Here is a 20,901-nt window from a genome sequence, read left to right as displayed (position 1 = left end):
AAACATGCTAGTAGTGAGAACCTATTTTTGCAGTGAAATCATTGCCAAGAGTTATGTCTAAAGATAAAGCTGATTTTAAAGTATGTGAACTTCAGCTTCCCAAATATGATGAAAAGAAAAATTTGAACAACACTTAGTATTTGTCTTACTATTCTAGTAATTGTTTTAGAGGCCAAAAAAAAGTCTCTAGCTGAAATGTGCTCTACGCAAGCAAGAAATTCAAGGCTAATAAAAGATCTGTCTCAGCTCCTACTGCTCAGGTAACATCCTGTAAACATACCACGTGAAAAAAAACAAGTTCAGTGAACATAACTCATTCGATTGATGGCACTGTAATCAGAAATGCATTTTTTCAGTAGGATGCTACCAGTATATGAACATAAAATAAGCTCCGTAAGAATCTTCACTCTCTCCTTTGATGCGTGTATCTTGTCTAAACTATTGCTTCTTAGTCATCAGAATTTCTATAGAGAAAATATGCTGCATGCATGATTAAATCAGCAAGTCTCTCACACAAAAAAAACCCAAAACCAGCGACCGATATCTTGCTAAGAAAGTATTTCCTTTTAAGGAATCATCAATTTTGATCAAAACCGTGGAGTTTTTTATTCAATTCCAGGTTTCTACTTCCTACAGTAGTTCTCTCCATTCACTGCTCAGTCACATGAAACAGATATGACTATTTAAAGACTAACGCGTCTGACAGCTGTATTGTTTAGTAAAAACCGTAATTCGAAAGGAATTGCTGCTATACACAGCTGTCTAGAAATGTGTTCCAAATACCAATCCAGAAGAGCTGTGTAGCATTAAAAAATAATAATATATTTTATATAATACATAATCTAAAAATAGATTATGGAAGTTTTTTCAAAATTTCTGAAAACTAATACACAACACAATTCAATTTCACGTTTGGCAAAAACCAGTTTGGTTGAGCAATGCTCTGCCATATTTCACCAGCAAATGATGAGTTATAATGATAACATGAGACTCAATGTGGAGAAAGTAAGTGTAGTTCCTTTGTGAAACTACCTTTTGGAACTAAGATTATATTAATAAAATTACAGTTCAAGAAACAGATTTTAGAGTTAGATTTGAATTCTATAGAAATTCCTGGAATTCCAAAAAAGATTTGTAACTTCAGAAAAAACAGTGCTTTTAAATTTGAAATAAAATTTCAGATACAAAGCATCTTTTCACAAGTGACTAAAACTATTGTTTAGAAAGAGATGAAATATGAGCCTGCTTCTCAACGCACCGATGAAGAGACAGGCTGTTTGCCAGTACCTGCGGGACAACAGAATAAGCAATACAAAATATAGCTGCACAAAGTGTGGAGAAAAACAAAACAAAAATCCTTCAGGACTGAGATGAACTGCAGACTTCATAAATATCTGAAGCAGCACAAAACACATTTCAGTGGAAAAGAAGTGGTTTAGGTTTTGTTTCTTTTTATTTTTTTTTCCAAGTTGGCTTTTCTGGTTGTCTTCTGGAGAATATTTTAAAGTACTATGCCATGCTTCCTTTCAAGTGAACATTGTTGAAAATTCCTGGAAGCATTCTGCAAAGAGAGTACTCTGACAGCAACGATGAATAAGCTTGGTAACACACAACACAGCCACATTTCCAAATATAGCGTATCAGCTGGCTTGGCAAAAAGAATCATTCCAAAACTGGCAGTGAGGGGTGTAAATGATCCATCTACCCCCTCTAATATTGCTATTAAAGAGCAGTTGTGTTGTGTCAGACTTTGAACCTGTTTCCATATCTCACACAAATAATATTTTAATGAGCTGTAAAATACACCACCCCCCCCCCCCCCCGACTTACAGCTTTAAAAAGTGAGCATGTTAATCTAACAGCTTTAGAAGGTAACCATGTGAATTCTGCATAAAAATCCCAAAAGTACTAAAGAATTGCCACCAAGTGCGTGGTTTTGGGTTGTGGGTTTGGTTTTTTTGGGGGGGGGTGGGGGGGACAAGGAAGGCTGCTTAAACATTTTATTTAAGAAAGCTAATATTTATGATATTAAAGAACTTGACCACATCACAGGACCACATTTCCTTATGGAAGCAATGCCAAGCTTGTATGATAAAACATGGATCTTCCCAACAACACTTCAGTAAAAAATAATCCATTTAATCATTAATAAAACCCTCCAGCTTTTCACATTCACGTGACCAACAAGGAGTTCACTGCAGCACTACGTAGGGCTGCAGTTAAGTTTGAGAGCAAAAAAGCCAAACCTGTCTTAATGCACTATCAAGTTAGCTACCTCTCACTCATTGGGTAAAAATACAAGCTTGCAACTTTTTTTACAAAGCTGTGAATATAATAATTATGCCAAGCAAACACCATATTATTTTTTAAGTATTTAACTGTGTTCATTTTAAAGAATTTATCCTTTATGATGCAGAACACATGAAGTCTGATTTCTTCTGGATGTGCATCTCCCTTTCTCATACATGCTTCTTCTAATGGTCCCAGCATCCAGAATCCCTGCAGTGCTCTCTGTTACTGTCCTTATCTCCTCCAGGACTCCACATTGCTTTCAGTTCCCTTCCCACATGACCCTACTAGCCAGGCAGCATCATCTTTTGCAGGTTTCAATAACTAAGCATGTTGAGCAAAACCAGCAGCACACATGTCGACTGGCTAACAAATAGGCCAAGCAGATAAACTATTCCCAACACAGCTTTTCCTCTAGCAAGCAGACCAAGTTATGCTTGAGTTCTCCCACTCTGTCAAAATTGATTAAAAATATCCAACAAGTTGATGGGTGAAGCGGGAAGAACTGACCAGCACATGGAACTGACATGCTCCTATAAGTCTTATTTGTTTCAGCTACTACTTTTTACAGAGCAGTAAACCAGCTACTCAAAAATTTGCTGAGCTTTTACAGTAGCGACCAAGTTAGGAATTCCCACAGCAAGAGTCATCTGTTCAAGTTTAACTTTGCTTCAAGGACTCAGTACATTTCCAATGCAGCATCTTAACATTCTATCTTCTTTAATTCAGATCCTTGTAGATGCTAATTACATTATGTTCTCATTACATAATAGTTCCCACCCCACGCATTTTCTTGGCATATACTAGCACAGAAGGTGAGGGGTGCAGATCTAGAATCAGTATTAGAAGGACAGATACAGGTCGACAAGGGCAGACAAGGAGAAGACAAGGGAATTCTCAAGCCGTGCAAAGAGCAGGGAGAGGTGAGCATAGTAGGTGGTTGTGGGATGTGTTCCTTGGCTGCAGCGAGAGGGAGGACAGATGAGTAGGATGCACACGAACTAGGCTTGCAATTTTTTTTTCTAGTTTGATTGCCTAGACTAAGTCACTTTCCCCTCTGCTTCAGAGAGGGAAGTGTATCATCTCTTGTATCAACATATGTTGAGCAGCCCGGGTCTTAAGGGACAAGCTTAATGCCTATAGGCAATTGACAGGAGTTCTACAATCTGTATGTAGGAGAACACAATTTTACACTTGATATGACCAGGTTTACAGGGAATGTGATCTTTTGCTTCTACTGATCAAAGTTTTTTTTTCCTCCTAGGCTTGAATCTTATGACTGCGGGTAAAAAGATAAATACATTTTACAGCAAACAGAAAGCATGAAACCAAGAAGTGCAAGAACAGTGTGGGTGGAGGAAGAGATCTGTGATCTTTAAGAAAAATTCAGCTTATACATTTACAATGAACACCGTTTGCTTGTGAAAACCACCTACATTGTGTCACTTGGAAACCACATTAACACTCTCATCACTCCTGAAGTATTAATCTAGATGTTCCCAGTAAATAAATGACTAATTAGTTACTGATTCAACCCCTTTCCCCCAGCTCTCAATCTCTTGTACTCCACCCCTTCTCTTCTTGCTATTAATTTTCCTCTCCCACCACCACCCTTTCCTTTTTCTTCCATTTCTTCATTTCCTCAAACTTGCCCCAAAAGCTCTACTAAATACAGTGTCAGTGCAGTTCACCATGTTTCTGTACTTTCTTTCTCCATTACGTTTCTGTTCTGCTATTTAAGTTGTAACCACTTTTGGAAGTGGGACCTCCTGTGATTATAGAGGGCTTATAACAAGGCAGCTTTTTTTTTTTTTTTTTTTCCAAACAGTATCTGAAGAATTGCCATAACACTGATGACAACACTAACAAAAATGACCACAGAAAACACTAATAAGATTAGTAATAGAAAAGCCCGTACTGTTTCCACTTAGGATTGCATTCCACTTAAAGTACGATGTAAATTTATGTTTCCTCAAGAACTCCCTTAGCCGTAACCCACACTATTTCCTTCAAGAGCTAGCTTTGATACACTTGCTCCTTGTGGCAAAACGCTGTAGCCAGAATCAGTCCAATGCACAGCCCAACTCATAGAGAGTGCTCTAGGTTCTTCTGCTCCCCCGAAACAACTTGCACCCCTCAAATGCAGTTCCTTCCTGCTAGTGAAACCGTAAACTCTCTCCTATACAACATATGAGGACTGCCATGCTTAAATTTCTTGTCTAATCCTCCAGTCAAGAATGCCATCTCCAGCAGCAGCCCACAGCTCCAGACACACATGTTCTGCAGGAAGAGGGAGGTCCTGGCACACACATGTATTGGTTACACACTGCAGTTTTCTTCCAGTTCCATCTCATGAGATTCCACTTACCATTCCTCCCTCCTTTTCTAGAGTCTGCTCCACAGATTGAACACCCCATAAAGTCACAGGGCTTCTTCCTCAGTCTTGACTAAAAAACGCTTATCACATCCCCCTGGTATGTTCCCACCTCTAAAGGATGGGAGGTGGGAGGAGCATCCACCATCTCCTGGAGGAATAGTGAGAACAGAAGTTGCTCTGAACTGTTTCTTTTTAAAGTCTACAGTTTTCATTTTCATCTTAAGTCTCCTTTACCTCTCTTCTCCCCCACCTTGTCTTTTACCAGAGGAAAAGTAACCGCGACGGCAACAAAGAGCAGCTCTTTGAGAGCTACAGGAAAAGGACAGAGAGATTTTTCTCCTGTATGTTCACCCAGCTTCTTGTGGCCCAAGCTGCAAAGTAGTAAGCTTCCCTTCTTCATGAGGTTGTGAAATTACCCAGGTCAGCTTCTCCTGCTTCAGACAGTGTTTCAGTTTTATTTTCCTTTCAAAGACCTGATTTAGCCACATGACCCATTTGTAACAGGACTCTGCACATTTCCTCTCTCACGTAAAGCAAATGAAAGAAGGTTGTCCCCACCACTTCTTACAAGAATGGTCTTCCCAAGATAAGCGCTCTGCAAGCCTCATGTTTTTTGACTCGGGTATTCCTCCCCACACCTCTTCTCCTCTTTCACAATCATTTAGCAGATGGATTTTAACCCATCCAGAAGGTAGGTACATTTTATCTCTGTCTCCACTCTCTACGCTACTTGCTTCTCCCAAACATCTATTTTCTTCAAGAAAACTACCAAGCCAGTGGTTGTAAGCTTTGCTGTTCCTTAAAGTAGGCACAGTATCATATAAAAAGTAAAATAATCTAAAATTAACTAAATAAGAATGAATTCTTAAACACTTAATGAGTAAAAACCACCACAGCAAAAAAAAAAAAAAAAAAAAGCCTGATACTGAAAAAGTCTCTCAAGTTTTCACTAATGAAAAAACTTACTGACAAAAAATGTCATTAGAAATATATATGCATATTCTTAATGCTTCCAAATGAATGCTTTATTTCTCCTCCTACAGGATGGGTTTGAGTACAGTTACAGTATATGCATTTGTCACTGCTTTAAAAACAGTTAACATCAACTAAGGACATCAAAAAACATGGTGAGATAACATTTTTACTTTTGTACTTACTCAGAAAAAATCCAGTCCATGCAAAGCAACTGTTTTTCAACAAGATCCTGCTTTTATTTACTTCTACAGCTGGGCCGTTTACTAATGCATAAGACAGTTGCACGATTGACTTGTGTTTCAATAAACCCAGATGTAAAATACATTTTGATTGTTTGTGAGAACACTGCTTACATGTTTTATGCTGCAAGAGCTGTTTGCTATGACTGTAATCCCAAAAGCAACCCCCTCAATATGTACAAGAAACTTTAAAAAGGTTTGGTCCACAAAAGGAATGAGATTAGTTGTGGTCAAGAGCTACCCTCCCAGCGCTCACATAAGCTAATTTCCCCAAATGGTAAAACCATAAATTCAGAAAATTTAACACTGACCCAAATCTTTATTAGCCAGTATGTCATAGCTATGCAAGGCTTATAGTGAGAAAGTTACTTTGGTTTTCCCTATTATCCTATACACACGTATCAGGAAGTAACATACTATACAATGTTTAATTTCAAATGTTCATATGCTAAGACATGAATTACTAACTATGTGCTGCCTTTGCCTGTACTTACACTGATTTGTAAAGGTCCAGAAATTCCATGTATTTCCAAAACAGCTCCTATGATGGCTTAATACAACCTGTTCTACTTCCCATTGCAATGTGCCAACAATGCTCAAAATCACTTTAGGGCGCCATTTCAGACCGTGACTTCTTGAACCATGCTGCCATCCATGCTCACATTGTAAATACAGGATAGTCACTAATACTATGTTATGTAAACCTTAATATCAACGATTACTCATGCAATCAAGAACCAGGACGTTTTATCACTGTTTCCTGTATTTTACTTAAGAGACAGACTAAGTGACAACAGTAAGAAAATCAGTCACTGCTGATGACTATGAAGGCACGAGTAAGAGTTAAAATTCAGGAATACAATGTTAGTAAAGGGGCAATAAAACAGTATAGCACTCGTTACACTGCCACACAGTGAACAACTAAGAGCAGAAGCTCAGTCCCCATTCATGACAGCCGACATGCTTTGAAATTTTGACAAACCCTTGCGTACAATGAAAATCTTGAGGATGATTGTATCTAAGCACACATCGTTTCAATGGGAATTCAGTTTTTAACCCAAAACGTTCATTTCACATGGGTCAGCCCTCACTGCAACTGCTTCTTAGTCACTAAAAATCATAATAATTTTAACCACCAAAAAAGAGGCAGCACCTCTTTAAAGGTGTGGAAGAACTTCTAACAAGAAGTTAACTCATTCTTCCATGTGTTACTGGGGGGGGAAAAAAAGGGGGTGTGTGTAGCACCAAAAAAAATATTTTGCCTGTAAATTCTCTAGGATGCACAGAAAATATTGGATGCATATTGGATATATATCACTATATATTACTGCAACTGCTTCACAGAACAGCTAGAGCAGAAGAAACTGAGCCTGACTGAACAGCAAAAAAAATTTCTTCGGTATCACTGCATCTCGGGTATCAGTTTTTAATTGCATTATACTCAATCATAAATAATACAAAAACTAGGCAATAACATATATTCCAATTAACTGGACTGTCTCCAAGGAAGAGATTTAAAGCTGAAGATGCTTAATGCCAAGGACTACTGTTTAATTGCAACAATAATTCCACCTAAGTAGAACGCCCTCAAGCAACCTAGTAGCAATTGGGCCCACGATTATTTCTATGTGCTGAAAATTTCCATCAGTTCTGTTTATTTTTTGTCTTAACACTTTTGCCTAGCCTCTGCTTTCTACACATATTGCAACTCCAATATGATTTACCACTGCCTGCTAGGCTGCTCCTTTCCAGTCAGATAACCGTGTAGGGCTATCATACTGACAACCCACATCTCCAATCACAGCACAGGCAGCAGATCCTATAAAAGTGATCACCACAGTCCCTGGGTCCTTCTAATGTAACTAATCCACACGTTCAAGTTTCTCTCCAAGCAGCTAGGTGATACAGATGTAACTGTACATCAGCTATGCCATGTCCCATTCATTCAAAATGACTTCCTGCCCACACAGTCCTCGCAACACTTACATGAAGTGACAAAAAACATCTTGCAAATCTCTCTAACAAAAAGGAGGAAGGAAAGTCTATATCCACAGCAAAAAAAAAGTTTCTAAAAGCTTTAAGACCTGTTCTATGCTATGTGGCAGCATGTGTGATTCTTGCCCTCAAAATTAGTTTCATTATACATTCATGTCTTGTAACAACTTAAATTGGATGAATGTTTCAATACCACTGCTGGAACCAAAAAACCGCTTAAGGACCTATATTTGGACATGAAATGACACTACCCAGAGTGCACAATTAAATTGTGCTTGAAGTTATAAATATCTGAATTCAGCTACAGTTTTGTGTTGTTTCCTGGAATACCCTGTCCTTACAGAAGAGAATCTAAGCAGTTATTTTAAAACTGCTGTATTTTTCTCTAGCCAAGAGTGAAGCACAGCTGTTCCATCGAGCTTCTGCCCACAGCACATTAACTCCCTAAAGGTGTGCTCAGCAGCAGTACTGCTGGTACTTCACCCCGACCAGCACTGCTCAGGATCACTATCAGACCACAAAGAACAAACACACCCGGACGGTACCTCAGTGTCTATTCAGTGCATAATCAATGCCAAGGACTTCCAGGCTGTGGCCAGGAACTGCAGTACAAAGTAGTATCAACAAGGAAAAGATAACAGTATGGATAATTCCAGTGGGCATTTGTGGGTCTTTTCTTAACCTTTCTAGGACATGTGGGAATATCTACGCCAGTTAATGCGCTCACTGTTAAATGATGTTGTGTGCCTTGTACAACTCTGACAGACACCAGCCAGCTCATGTTGAAAGACGGTTGAGTTCATGGTAGTAGGGAGGAAAAAGGAAGTCTGGAGTGGCACTCCACCCCCGTGAGAGCATGCAGCACGTTTTCACACCCAGATAGTACACCTGCCTGCATTCCTGCTGTGGGTACGGGGTGACATCAGCTAGTTGTCTACAAAAAAAAAAAACACCCAAAAAAATAAAACCCCAAAAAAATCACTGGTCATTCTTGGAAATAATGAAACAGCACTATCATTCATTCCATACATACATTTAAGGAAAACTGACCTCTTTGTTATATGGTAGGGTTGTGCAATGGTTGCCAATGTATAAATCGTAGCAGTGCCCAGATTTACTGCAATACAAGCGACAAAAAGAGCACTTCCAGAGCAGTTCTGAATAGCCCAAAGGAAAAACTTCCGCAATAAAATTATTACAGACCTGCCCTGTAGCAGGTGCTAATCATTAGGGGCTTTTTTGTGCTGGGGAACCCTTGCTGAAGACATCACAGCCCTCAAGCCCAGTTACAATTACACTTCAAGATACCGTAATTTTAATGTCCTTGGAAAATACACGTGGCAGACCAAGCACTCAGCATTTCTAAATCCTAAAAGAATACTATTTTGACAGTTTGGAGAGGAACTTCTGACAACTTTTAAGTGCTACGCACATCGTAAAAAAAGAATTTAAGAAGCTTCTGCTATGAATGCCTGAGAAGTGATGTAATTGAGGGCTTAGTAACAGTTGGAAGGCCTTCCAAACCCACTTGCCTTAAACCCACTCCCTATCTAGTGGTTAAAATAGTGACTATTGTAGAAAGCGTGACTAGAAGTTCAAGATGAAACACTGGCAGTCTTCTATTGCAGTCTATTCAGTCTTTTATTCTAGACCTTGAAAACCAAGGAGCAGGTTCCTCCAAGCCCCTTTTTATCTTCTGCCATTCATGGTTGGCAACCTGAGCCCTTAAGAATCTAATCCATGTTTACTCGAACTAGTGACACTGCAGTGGTTTAAAAGAAGAAAGCTTTTAACATAGGCATTTACTGGGCTGTCAGAAACAAGAAAGATGCAACAATATTAAGTATTACTTGGCTTTACCCCTGAGTTTTCAGATGTTTGATAAAGTAATAACCAAAATGTATACAGATCACAAGGCACTGTAAACTGCCATCAGCTTCTCAAAATTTTAATCCTCACAATTCAGAAAAATTATCATAGAAGTGCTTGGTAGAATTTTTTTCCTTTTTTTTGTATGTTTGCAGGTGCTAAAATGACCAAAGCAGAAATACTTTGAGCATTTATTTTAACACACACACATCACAGTTCACATTGCCTCCTCCAGTCCCAGAACACATCCAGAAGGCCCACCACTTTCTGAACAAAGCCCTCTTCTCTGTATTAAGGGAAACCGATTGAACAGCATCTTTTCACAAGATAACTGCCTCAAGTGTACTAATGCACTTTTAACATGCCTGCCGAAAATCACCTTTCCTACCCTGCCTTATTTTGATGCAAACCACTAGCCATGTCACCAACCCATCCCTCTGACCCCTAGGGTTGGCCACACATCAAAACCCAGAGTAGGGCTGATCAGGCCTTACAAGCGATATTCCCAAGTGTTCAGATAAGGAGATGCAACCATTTCTATAGCCCTCCTACAAACCCCTAGGAAGCCTGGGTATCTCTTGCCTCTGACCCCTTCAATGTTTTTATTTCTAACTTTAATGTTCTTATTTCCAACTACCTGAATTCCTATTTTCCTGGGGCTGCCTCATTACTGCACAGCCAGCACAGATTAGATTCCTGCATAGATTCCTGCACAGCCAGCACAGATAACCCACTTCCCTGATCCCAACTTTGGACTTTCAACAGTCCCAGGCCTCTGGAGACCCAGCACCTTTCAAACCCCTTTTAGACCTGCATGGCTTCTTATGCCACAGCAAGGAGCCACAGCTCAAGCAGCTTGAAGGCCTGCTGTCACAGCTACAGCCCTGCTGTCACAGCTACAGCCCTGTCTCCGTCATCAGGAATACCACTGCTGCTTCTTCTCTGGTAAAGGACTGTGAACTGGACATCGCATTAACAGGCAAGCCACATCTGAAACACTTGCAAGATTAAATTTATATCCATCAGCCCAGAATGAAAAACTGTTCCTACCTAATATGATCTCAAGAACAAGAGAAAGAGCAGCAGAACAACTCCTGACAAGAGTGGCTGGCACTGTTAACATTCTGCTTCCCAGCTGTCGTGGTCGAGTTTCCTGCTTCCACAAATAGAACCACTGTCTACTAGTCTTCCAAATTTCTAGATAGAGAGATGACTTGCACTCTGACCAATTCTTCCTTTCAGAACCCAAAGGACAGAACTGAATACAAACATAGTGACTATCATCATAGAAAAGCCACTCCTGCCATCTTGCTGCAGGTGATATTGGTAAATCTCTATCCACCAGAGAAAATGGCTTTCTGGGAACAGCAGTATTTTCCAAAACTAGACTGCTCATGCCCTATGCCTTAGGCCAACGTGTTGCATACTTCAGGGTAGAAGTCTGCAGAAATGTGCCCAAACCAGCTTTTTGTTATTAACCTGATCTGGCATTTCTGAGAGTTTTCTGGAAAAGATAAAGTTCTTTACAGAAGGTAAAATGTTCCTCAAAGTTGCACAGAATTTTGCTTTCTTCAAGTACAACTGCAAAACCCCGGTAAAACAAATTAAATCTGCATCAGCACACTAACTTCCCACCTTCAAAGTAGGCACACATTCTACCTTTAAGACTAGGACCTCTGTTTACTAGAGTTTGCAAGGTTTTGGCTGTTCGTATCATTATACAAAACTCTGCACTATACCTCCAAACCACCTGCAAAGACCAACTTACAAGACACTACAAAATAAAGCAAGCAGTTATCACATTAGGCTATTGTTTCATTTTAGTCTAAATGCCTAAGCTCAAAGTGCATTAGGACAGTTTTTTATATTCAGGCATCAATTCAAAGATTTAATAAGCCAGAGAAACAAGCTATACAAACCAGGCATCCTACGGTGACAGAAGGAAATCGCAACATTATCTGTCATTGTCTTGAAAGCAGGAATTCTATTTTTAATAGAGCTTTGAGAAATGCAAAAATTGTAGTTTCAAGAACCCTTATAAAGCTTACTGTTACTCCCAAGCATCAGCTGGGAACAAAGTGAGAAATAACTGGTTGAATGCCAACTTCTAGAAAGAGAGGAAGAGAAGAGATACCAATCTGAATCTGACAGCCACATGAAAACCCAACAGTAATTTTCTGCAACTCTAAGCTTTACATTATAGCCGCTTCTTCACTGTATCAGCACACAAAGTCTCTCAGATTGGTCTGACATCATCCATTTTATTTGCTCCTGACTGACAGAATCAGGTGCAGCATACTCCAGAGGGAATGGATGCTTCTCTATTTTAAGGAAAGTTAATTTATTAATATGCTATCAATGCAACTCTGTCCAGCAAAGTGGAAGATTAAATGTTGCTGGTCATCCAAAGCAGACAGCCATTTTTCCTTCTTCATCAGCCAACCCTTGCTACTTTCTGCAAGTTTAAAAACACTATTCCAGCATGCAAAGTTCCTTGAGGAAAGAAATTCATCCACACACAGCTCAGCTTCCTGCTGAGACCCAATTTATTGGAGAAGGCAGATTCCAAAGAAAAGATTATCCAGTTGCAAGATCATAGACATATGTATGGCAGCCTCCAAACATTAAGACATACCAGGAATATCCAAATCCAGGTAGAGTTACCCTCCACAGTGAGCAGTAGTAGTTATGGAAGTGCTGCTGGCTTAGAGAGGTTAGTGACAGAGCAGCACAAAAAGACTGTGGAAATGTATTGGTATCAACAAGTTCTTGAATCCAGGCAGTTCTAGCCATGCCACCTGGAAGCTCACAGACCACCCAGATGCCACAGCCTGTAGAAGGCAATGGAGCACTGACTCAGAAGACTGGGAGCCTATTTTGAAGAGTCAGGTTTGTTTATGTAAAAAAACCCAAACAAAACAACCCTAAAACCTGGACAAATGAGTCACAGGCTTTCAGATACACACCACTAGCTATTTCCTAGTAACATGTTCAACAAAAACAAACCTATGCAGATGTATTAAAGAAATGCTTTTGTATCAAGCAATTGGTAGAACTTAATTTATTAACTTGTAAATAGTTGCAGGGCATCAGCAAAACCTGAAAAATCTGAACATTTTAGCACTGGTTTTGAAGAATTAAGATGACAAATTTTGCAAACATTGATATCAACCTCTATTCCTTTCCATCAATACTCAATGGAGGAACATATTGGTGACAATTCATTACATCCCAGTGAAATTCTGGAAAACCAATTTTAAAAACAGAATGAGGTGTAGCATCTATCAAAGCAGTAAAACAGAACCATTTTGACAAACACTGAAATGCTTCCTGTACAGGTATTAAAACTGTAACAAAAATCATCCACATGCCTAAACTGAACACTTTTACCTTTGGACAAAAGTTTTCAAAACAATAAATAAGTCTGTTTTATGCAGAAAAAAAATATTTTAAAAAAGTAGCATCAAATGCTCCAATCAATCTTATATAGCTTCCCAGAAACAAGAGGATAACTAAGTATTTGCTAACTTGGGCATCTTTTCTTGGTTTCATAAAATATGCTCTAGTGGTCTACTACTTTCACCTCTTCTAAAAGCATGCAACTGAAAACTGAAGAATGGAAAGAAAGTGATTTTGCTACTACTCCACCTTTTTTAAGAACTGTAAAGAGGTGATACTTTCAATAATCACTTCTTCCAAGCTCAGGAATGGTCCATCCCTATGTGCAGGATGTTGAGCAAAGGTGGCAGGAGGCCTGCATGGATAAACAATATGCTCCTGACAAAACCCAAAAAAAGAAACAGAAGAGGTGGAAGCAGGGCCAGGTTATCCAGGAGCAAGGATGACCCTGTTTGAGCATGCAGTGATGGGTTTAGGAAAGCCAAAGCCCACTTGAAGCTGAATCTGGCAAGTGAAAGGGACACAAAGTACAAGACAGACACTAAGAATGGCTTCTACGGGTGCATCAGGAGCCAAAGGAAGGCAAGACTAGGCAAGGTGTGAGCCTGCTGCTGAATGGAGCAGGGGACCTGGTGACAAAGGACACAGGAAAAAAAGACTGGTACTCTATGTCTTCTTCACTGGTAAGACCTGTCTTCAGGAATCCCAGGCTCGGAGACCTGGTGTGAGGAAGACTTACTCTCAGTGAAAGAGGATCAGGAAAAGAAACATTTAAACAAACTTTAAAAAAAAATAATCTCACAGAATCTCACATTGGAAGGGACAGCTGTAGGCTTGCATTGCAGGGCCACCTGAAGCCAGCTGCCCAGGACCGTGTCCAGAAGGCTTTTGAATATCTCAGAGAATGGTGACTCAGTCAGCAGCCAGTACTTAGTCACCTTTACAGTAAAAAAGTGTTTCCTGATGTTCAGCACAAACCTCCTCTGTTTCAGTTTGTGCCTGTTGCTTCTTGCCCTGTCACTGGGCACCATTGAAAACCTGGCTCTGCCTTCTTTGCACCCTCCCTTCAGGTATTTATGCACACTGAGGAGATCCTGCTGAGCCTTCTTTTCTCTAGGCTGAACAGTCCCAGCTCTCTCAGCCTTTCTTCATATGAAGAAAGTCCCTTAATCACCTCAGTGGTCCTCCACTGAACTCTTCAGTAGCTTACTCTCTCTTGTACTGGGGAAGACCAGAACTGGACACAGTACTCCAGCTGTGGCCTCACCAGCACTGAGTAGAGGGAAGCTGTTGAAGCAAATAAACTTGGAAACTATTCCCAAACATATGAAGGCAAACATGACTGGGAATAGTCAGCATAGATTTATGAAGGGGAAGTAATGCCTGATCAATTGTGTAACCTTGATGAGAGAGCAGTGGATGCTGTTCGTCTCTACTTCAGTAAAGCTTTTGGCACTGTCTACCATCACACCCTCATAGACAAGCTGATGAAGTACCAACTAAATGAGTGGACAGTGAGGTGGACTGAAAACTGGCTGCACTGCTGGGTTCAAGACGTTGTGATGAATGGCACGAAGTCCAGCTGAAGGCCAGTCACAGTGGTGTACCCCAGGGATTAATACTGGGACCAATACTGTTTACCGTCTTCACTGATGACTTGGACAATGGGACAGAGTATACATACAGACTCACAAATTACATAACTGCAGACACTAAGACACAGTGTCTTGAATTACCTAGAAGCAAATCTGCAAAATTACATCTTTCAGAAGTCCTTGTCAGAAATATTTCAGTACAAAAGTTCTTAAACCTAAAAGCTCCTTCTCTCAGTACTTGAAGTTATTATGTGGCTATATCTATAAACTTTGTCATCAAGTGAAGATAACCAAATGGTCCAAGAGTGGCCACAAAGACAGTTAATCCAACCCCCTAGAAGGCCCGGTAGGGGCAGGAAACAGCCTGCCTGATGCTTCATTGCCACCATCCCCTCCCCACAAAGTAACACATATTCCCTTAAATCATCATCAGTGTGGGCCTACTGAGCAAGACCCAGCATATGGGAGGTACTGGACCATCGATGCAGGATCCATGGAAGTGGAAACCCACAGATTATATCCTCTTCCCACTCCACTAAAACAATACTGTGTGAAAACTTTGGGTGCTAGCGCTATAAAGCATTAAAGACAAAGGAAGATTCTGCTATTTCTGTTAACTTGCTAAGAAACACAGGTAGCATTTGCAATGTAAGAGGCTTAGTTTTATTGAGAGTTACATAATTCCATCACTGTAAATCATATCCTAAAACATATACAAATTTATACAAAAAGCAAAATCTAAGAAATGATCCACATGCAAAAGGCTAGAATCACACTGATAACACAAGAGCCTCATAGATGGACTCTCTGCCTTTCAGTGCAGGTTGATCACACTCTTAACAGAAACAACCAAAAAAGCAATTTATTAGAACTGATACAGTTTACAGTCCATCTTCAGCTACAAAGCCAATTTTGGCCTACATTAACACCCTGGCTGAAAACCACAGTGGTTCCTGCGCTGCTGTTCAGGCGCTTGCAGGACAAGCCAGCCAGTTCCTTCAGAGATATTGGGAAGACATCCAAGAATAAAATCAAACAGGAAATAGATACTAATCTGTCATCCCCTAATATAACAGCCTTTAACTTTGGCCTCAAAAAATCCTTCTGAAATGTAAAATAAATCTCTCAAATTAGAAGTTATATCCTATTTTGATTCTTAATAGGATATTAGCAGTTACAGCCTCAGAAACAAGCCTTTTGCTTTTTGTCTGCCTTGAGTATTACTTGAGAGCCTGTAAACACCTGTTCACATGTACGCACTGGAGATAAAACCGATCTCAAGCACAGTCCTTCACATTTCAGCATGCTTCAGCCCAGGCTACAAAGACAGGTGGAATCCTCCCCGCAGCTGACAGGTCTGCTGTTCCAGCCTGGTAACAGATCCCAGAATGGAAATGCAAGACTTCAGTGCTAATTTTTTCCTTACTTCAAAGAAAGAAAAAGCATTAGCAGACTTGCTGAACAGTATGGGAAGTGGTAAAGGACAGACAGGGATAGATGGAGCAACTGGAATAGTCATTTGGTGGAAGAGAAGCAGGCAAGAGCCAATGTAGGGCAGAGTAGCTAAAAACAGACAAAGGGAACAAAGAAGGTTACAGCAGAGGAAGGGCAAGAGCAAGAACGCTAAAGCAATGTTAAAGTACTCTTGGGCACTGAACTTGCCTTTTAATTACCACAACACACGCCTCTCCAAAGTCTAGCTCCAAATACACAAGACTAACGCCAGAGAACACTAATGGGGGGGGGTTATGGCACGATGAAGAACTAGTGTACTTTATTTAGATCTGAGAGGTGCTTTCTCATATTTTACACTTAGTAGTCTTGGTTAAAACATTGTAAAACCAGGCCTAGGAAGCTGAAGTGCCTCTAGTAACTTAGCTGGCAAAGGATGGCCAGAATTAAATTAATAATCCCCTGTTTGCTGTAAAAAGCTGTAGCATCACAGGTTTGCCAACATTAGCACAAGTCTAAAGCATCTGGAAAAGAGGAAAGATTGAACCACTGCTATATACTTTGCATGCATCTACCCTGCAAAGAACAAACTTTATTAATCCCATTTGGTTTCAGGTTAAGGAAAGAATGACGGTATATAAATATTACTGTGACACTGGGAAGAAGCCACTCTACAGAATAATATCAAAAGAAGTTACTAAAAATCAGCTGAATGTTTATTTGATGCACTTACAAAAAACACCAACTCCAAGAAATTTAGCTAATTGTTGGGAAGCAAGTTCCAAAAGACATTTAGTCTTTTAATTAGAATCAAAGAGAACACATCTTGACAATATTCTGACTTTGGATGCTCAAGACACTCCTAATCTACTAAAAAAAAAAAAAAAGTAAGTCCTGTCAGTTTGACATTATTCTCCCCTCCCTGCCGTCAAACCTAGTTAGATACTAAATACAAGACTGCCTCATGAATTAAATATAAACTTCTGCTAAGAAATTATTAATTTGAAGGTAACGCAAAATGCTAAAGGGCAAAGAAAAATGGCTATACCCAAGACAACATCCCATGTATGTATTTCATAATTACTATCACTTCCATCAACTTGCTAATTCTAAGATATTATATTAATCACTATAGGATTGTCCCTATGTCCCCCCACCTTCCATTAAAGCTTTCTTAGGCAGAAGGAGTGCTTCTTACTATAAACACCTCACTGATCTTCTCAGGAACATGGCTTACGAACTGTCCCACAGGAAAAAATTCAAGCTCTTAATGATTAATAACACCCTTGCCTCTCTCTTGAACCAGCTTCCCAGACAGCTGTTTGACCAGAAAAGAAAAAATATTTACTCTTCACAGAAAAGCAGCAATAAATGGACTGTTAGACTCTAACACTCTGCCAACCTACTTTTGTCATTTCATTTCTTCGCTCGAGTTTAGCTCCTCCTGGAGACTCCCACGGACTTTTTTTTCCACATTCCCTTCAAGCAGAATTAATTAAAAAACCCCTAATATACTGGTTTTATTTGCATGTTTCTAAATATGTCCTTAATTTAGAAAATATTAACCTCACTTTATAAAATATAACTCCTAATTCAGGATGAACCAAGTCACTCTGACTTCATTCATCAGCATAAGCAGATCTAATAGAACAGCCCAGGCCTCCAAAAACTCTTGATGCTTAAGCCAGAGGCATCATGATATGTCCCTTAATGAGCACTGAACACTGACATTCTGGTAGTAAGGATACAGATCCCTCCAAGATCTCCAATACCCTTAAACTGCCTCTTTCTTTCAAAGAGCAACCACTGGAACACTCATTTGCTGAAAACTACCCAATACTGTGTATCAGCATCACTACGATAAAGTGTGTAATACTTCAGATACAATAGACATGTCTAAGTTCATTATATTACATTTATTACAATAAAAATATCATCATAGAATGGTTTGGGTTGGAAGGGACCTCAAAGATCATCTAGCTCCAAACCCCCTGCCATGGGCAGGGACACCTCCCACTTGACCACGTTGCTCACAGCCCCATCCAGCCTGGCCTTGAACACTGCCAGGGAGGGGGCAGCCACAGCTTCCCTGGGCAACCTGTGCCAGTGTCTCACGACTGTTGTAGCGTAGAACTTCTTCCTTGTATCTAGTCTAAACCTGCCCTCTCCCAGCTTCCAACCATTGCTCCTTGTCCTATCACTGCAGGCCCTTGTAAAAAGTCCCTCCCCAACCTTCTCGCAGGCCCCCTTCAGGTACTGCAAGGCCACTATAAGGTCTCTCTGGAGCCTTCTCTTCTCCAGGCTGAACAACCCCAACTCTCTCAGCCTGTCCTTGTAGGGGAGGTGCTCCAGTCCCTGATCATCTGCATGGCCCTCACTGGACTCACTCCAACAGCTCCATCTTTCTTGTGCTGGGGGCTCCAGAGCTGGACGCAGTACATCAGGTGGGGTCTCATGAAGGTGGAGTAGAGGGGCAGAATCACCTCCCTCGACCTGCTGGGCACATATCTTTTGATGCAGCCCAAGATGTATGCTCTTCCACGCAGAGGCATAATATGGCTTATGTTTAAATTATTTTATTTTGAATATATTGAACAATATTGAAATTAGAAAATCTATTTCAAGGCTCAGACCTGACTTCAGCTGCAGATCAGGCCGTCTCTAACTGCAAGCAGTAACATACAGATTACAAATGATTTCAGCGTTTGTGGCATTTCTTCCCCCCACACCCTAAATCTATTTCCAGGCATACCATGCCAAGGATGCATTTTCAACTGTACTTCAACATACACTTCAGCTTGCTAAACATACCTGAAAGCTCTATTAAAGCACCAGCTGACATGCTTGAACCTACACCACATTAAATTACTGAACAGAGGCAAAATATTGGGAAACACCTCTGCCTTTGTGCCCATCACGCCATTCCCTCCAACAACTTCTACATTGGCTTACTGTTTTGTGCCAGGAACCAGACACTAGACATGAAGAATGCTATAGTGTTTTGTAGGTGAGTAAACAGCTACGTTTCACTTTATATTTACGACAACTGAAAGCAGAAAACGCTTGTGAGCCATTAAGCTAACATTAGTAGCAATTTCCACAGAAGAGAGACGGGTGCTTAGTTTATGCGCTCTTAGAACGGACAAAGGCAATTTGCTTCCAACTTTATCTCATGAGCTAGCTTAGGTTCCAAGGACAAGTCCACCCAAAAGAGCGGATACCAAGCTTCAGAGAAGAGCAGCCTTGAACTACGGTGTGAGGGACAGCTTCCAAAAGGAAGAATTGCACTTGTCCCCACAGCTAAATACTGCCTTTGGGTAAAAGCCCAAACACCACTTTAATCAAAATTTAGGAAGTTGCTAAGAATGAAATACAAACGCAAAGCACAGCCTCAGTTGCAGCAACTCTGAGCAAGTGTTTCTGGTAAGAAGAGGAAGGGCTCACCAGAAGTTCCCTCTCAGCAGCTGCTGTAGTAATAGGGGGAGGGGGAAACACCTCGGCTGCTTCGGGAGTAACATCCTCGTATGTGAACAGTTTAAATGACAGTTGGCTTAAGAGCCAGAGTTTTATTCTAATTTTAAAACTCACCCTTTTTCCTCTAAAAGGGTTTAACCCCTTTACTAAAGCAGGTTGTGGACTAGGTGAGAAGGAAAGAAACCTGAGCACTTTTCCTACCAGAGGAGGACTCGGAGGAGCCCCTACCAGCAGAAACGCTCCCGAGGCAGACGCCGGGCGCTGGCGGTACGGGCTGCTCTCTGGCAAGCTGCAGGAGCAGGGAGCGCTCAAAATGTGTCACACACAAAAAAAGGAATTGCATCACGGGGAAAGCAGTTTTACGCCATTCGTCTTACTCTTGCTTCTGATCAGCCTCTCGGGGCTGGGGGGGACAAGGGAAACGAGCGCGAAAACGCGAACGTCACCGCCTCGCTCGCTTTAAGCCCGCGCAGAGCGCGTTGACACGAGACCGATCCACCCACGGCGGAGCAGCGGAGCGCCCGCCAGCCGCCTCCTGCGAGGCCGCGGGGGAGAGAAACGCCCCGGCGACGGGGAGCCGGGAGCCGGCCCCTCGCCCCCCGCGGGACGGAGGCCGCAGCTCTCGGGAGAAGGGGCTGGGAGTGGCGCGTGGGCGCCCCGCGCGTGGGGTAGCGGCCGCCCGGCCCGCCGCCGCCGCCGGGCGGGGGAGGAGGCCGAGGCCGGGGCCGGCGCCGCGGGCGAGGGGTGGGAGGGTGGAGGGAGGGGGCGGCGAGGCCTGGGCCCGCGGAGCGTGCCCCGAGGGGGTGGGGGCGGGGGTGTCCGGAAGGAGCGGCGCCTCCCGCGGGAAGGGAGGAGGCGGCGGAGCGGGCCGCGGCGGGGCGAGGCCCCCGGGAGCGCTGAGGGGAAGGGCTCGGGCCCCGCCGGGGCTCGGGGGCCTGGCCGAGGGGCGAGCGGCTCGGCCAGGGGAGGGGGCCTCGGGCGGGGCCCCGCCTTACCTCCCGCGCGGCGGCAGCTCCTGCCTCGCCTGCTGGGAGCGGCGCGGAGCCCGAGCCCCTCGCTCCGGACGCCGCTGCCCGCGGGTGGGGAGGCGCCGGCCGAGCTCGCCCCAACCCCGCACTCCCGGCCCGGCCCCGCCCCGCCCGCCGTTTGGCCCCGCCCCCTCTCTCCCCCCGCCGCCACCATTGGCCGAGCCGCGTCCAGCAGGAAAGCCCCACCCCCTCCAAGACCCACGATGGCC

Source organism: Leptosomus discolor, chromosome 3 (assembly GCF_034619465.1).
Source record: "Leptosomus discolor isolate bLepDis1 chromosome 3, bLepDis1.hap2, whole genome shotgun sequence".
In the NCBI taxonomy this organism is placed as follows: Eukaryota; Metazoa; Chordata; class Aves; order Leptosomiformes; family Leptosomidae; genus Leptosomus; species Leptosomus discolor.
This window is presented reverse-complemented; position numbering follows the sequence as displayed.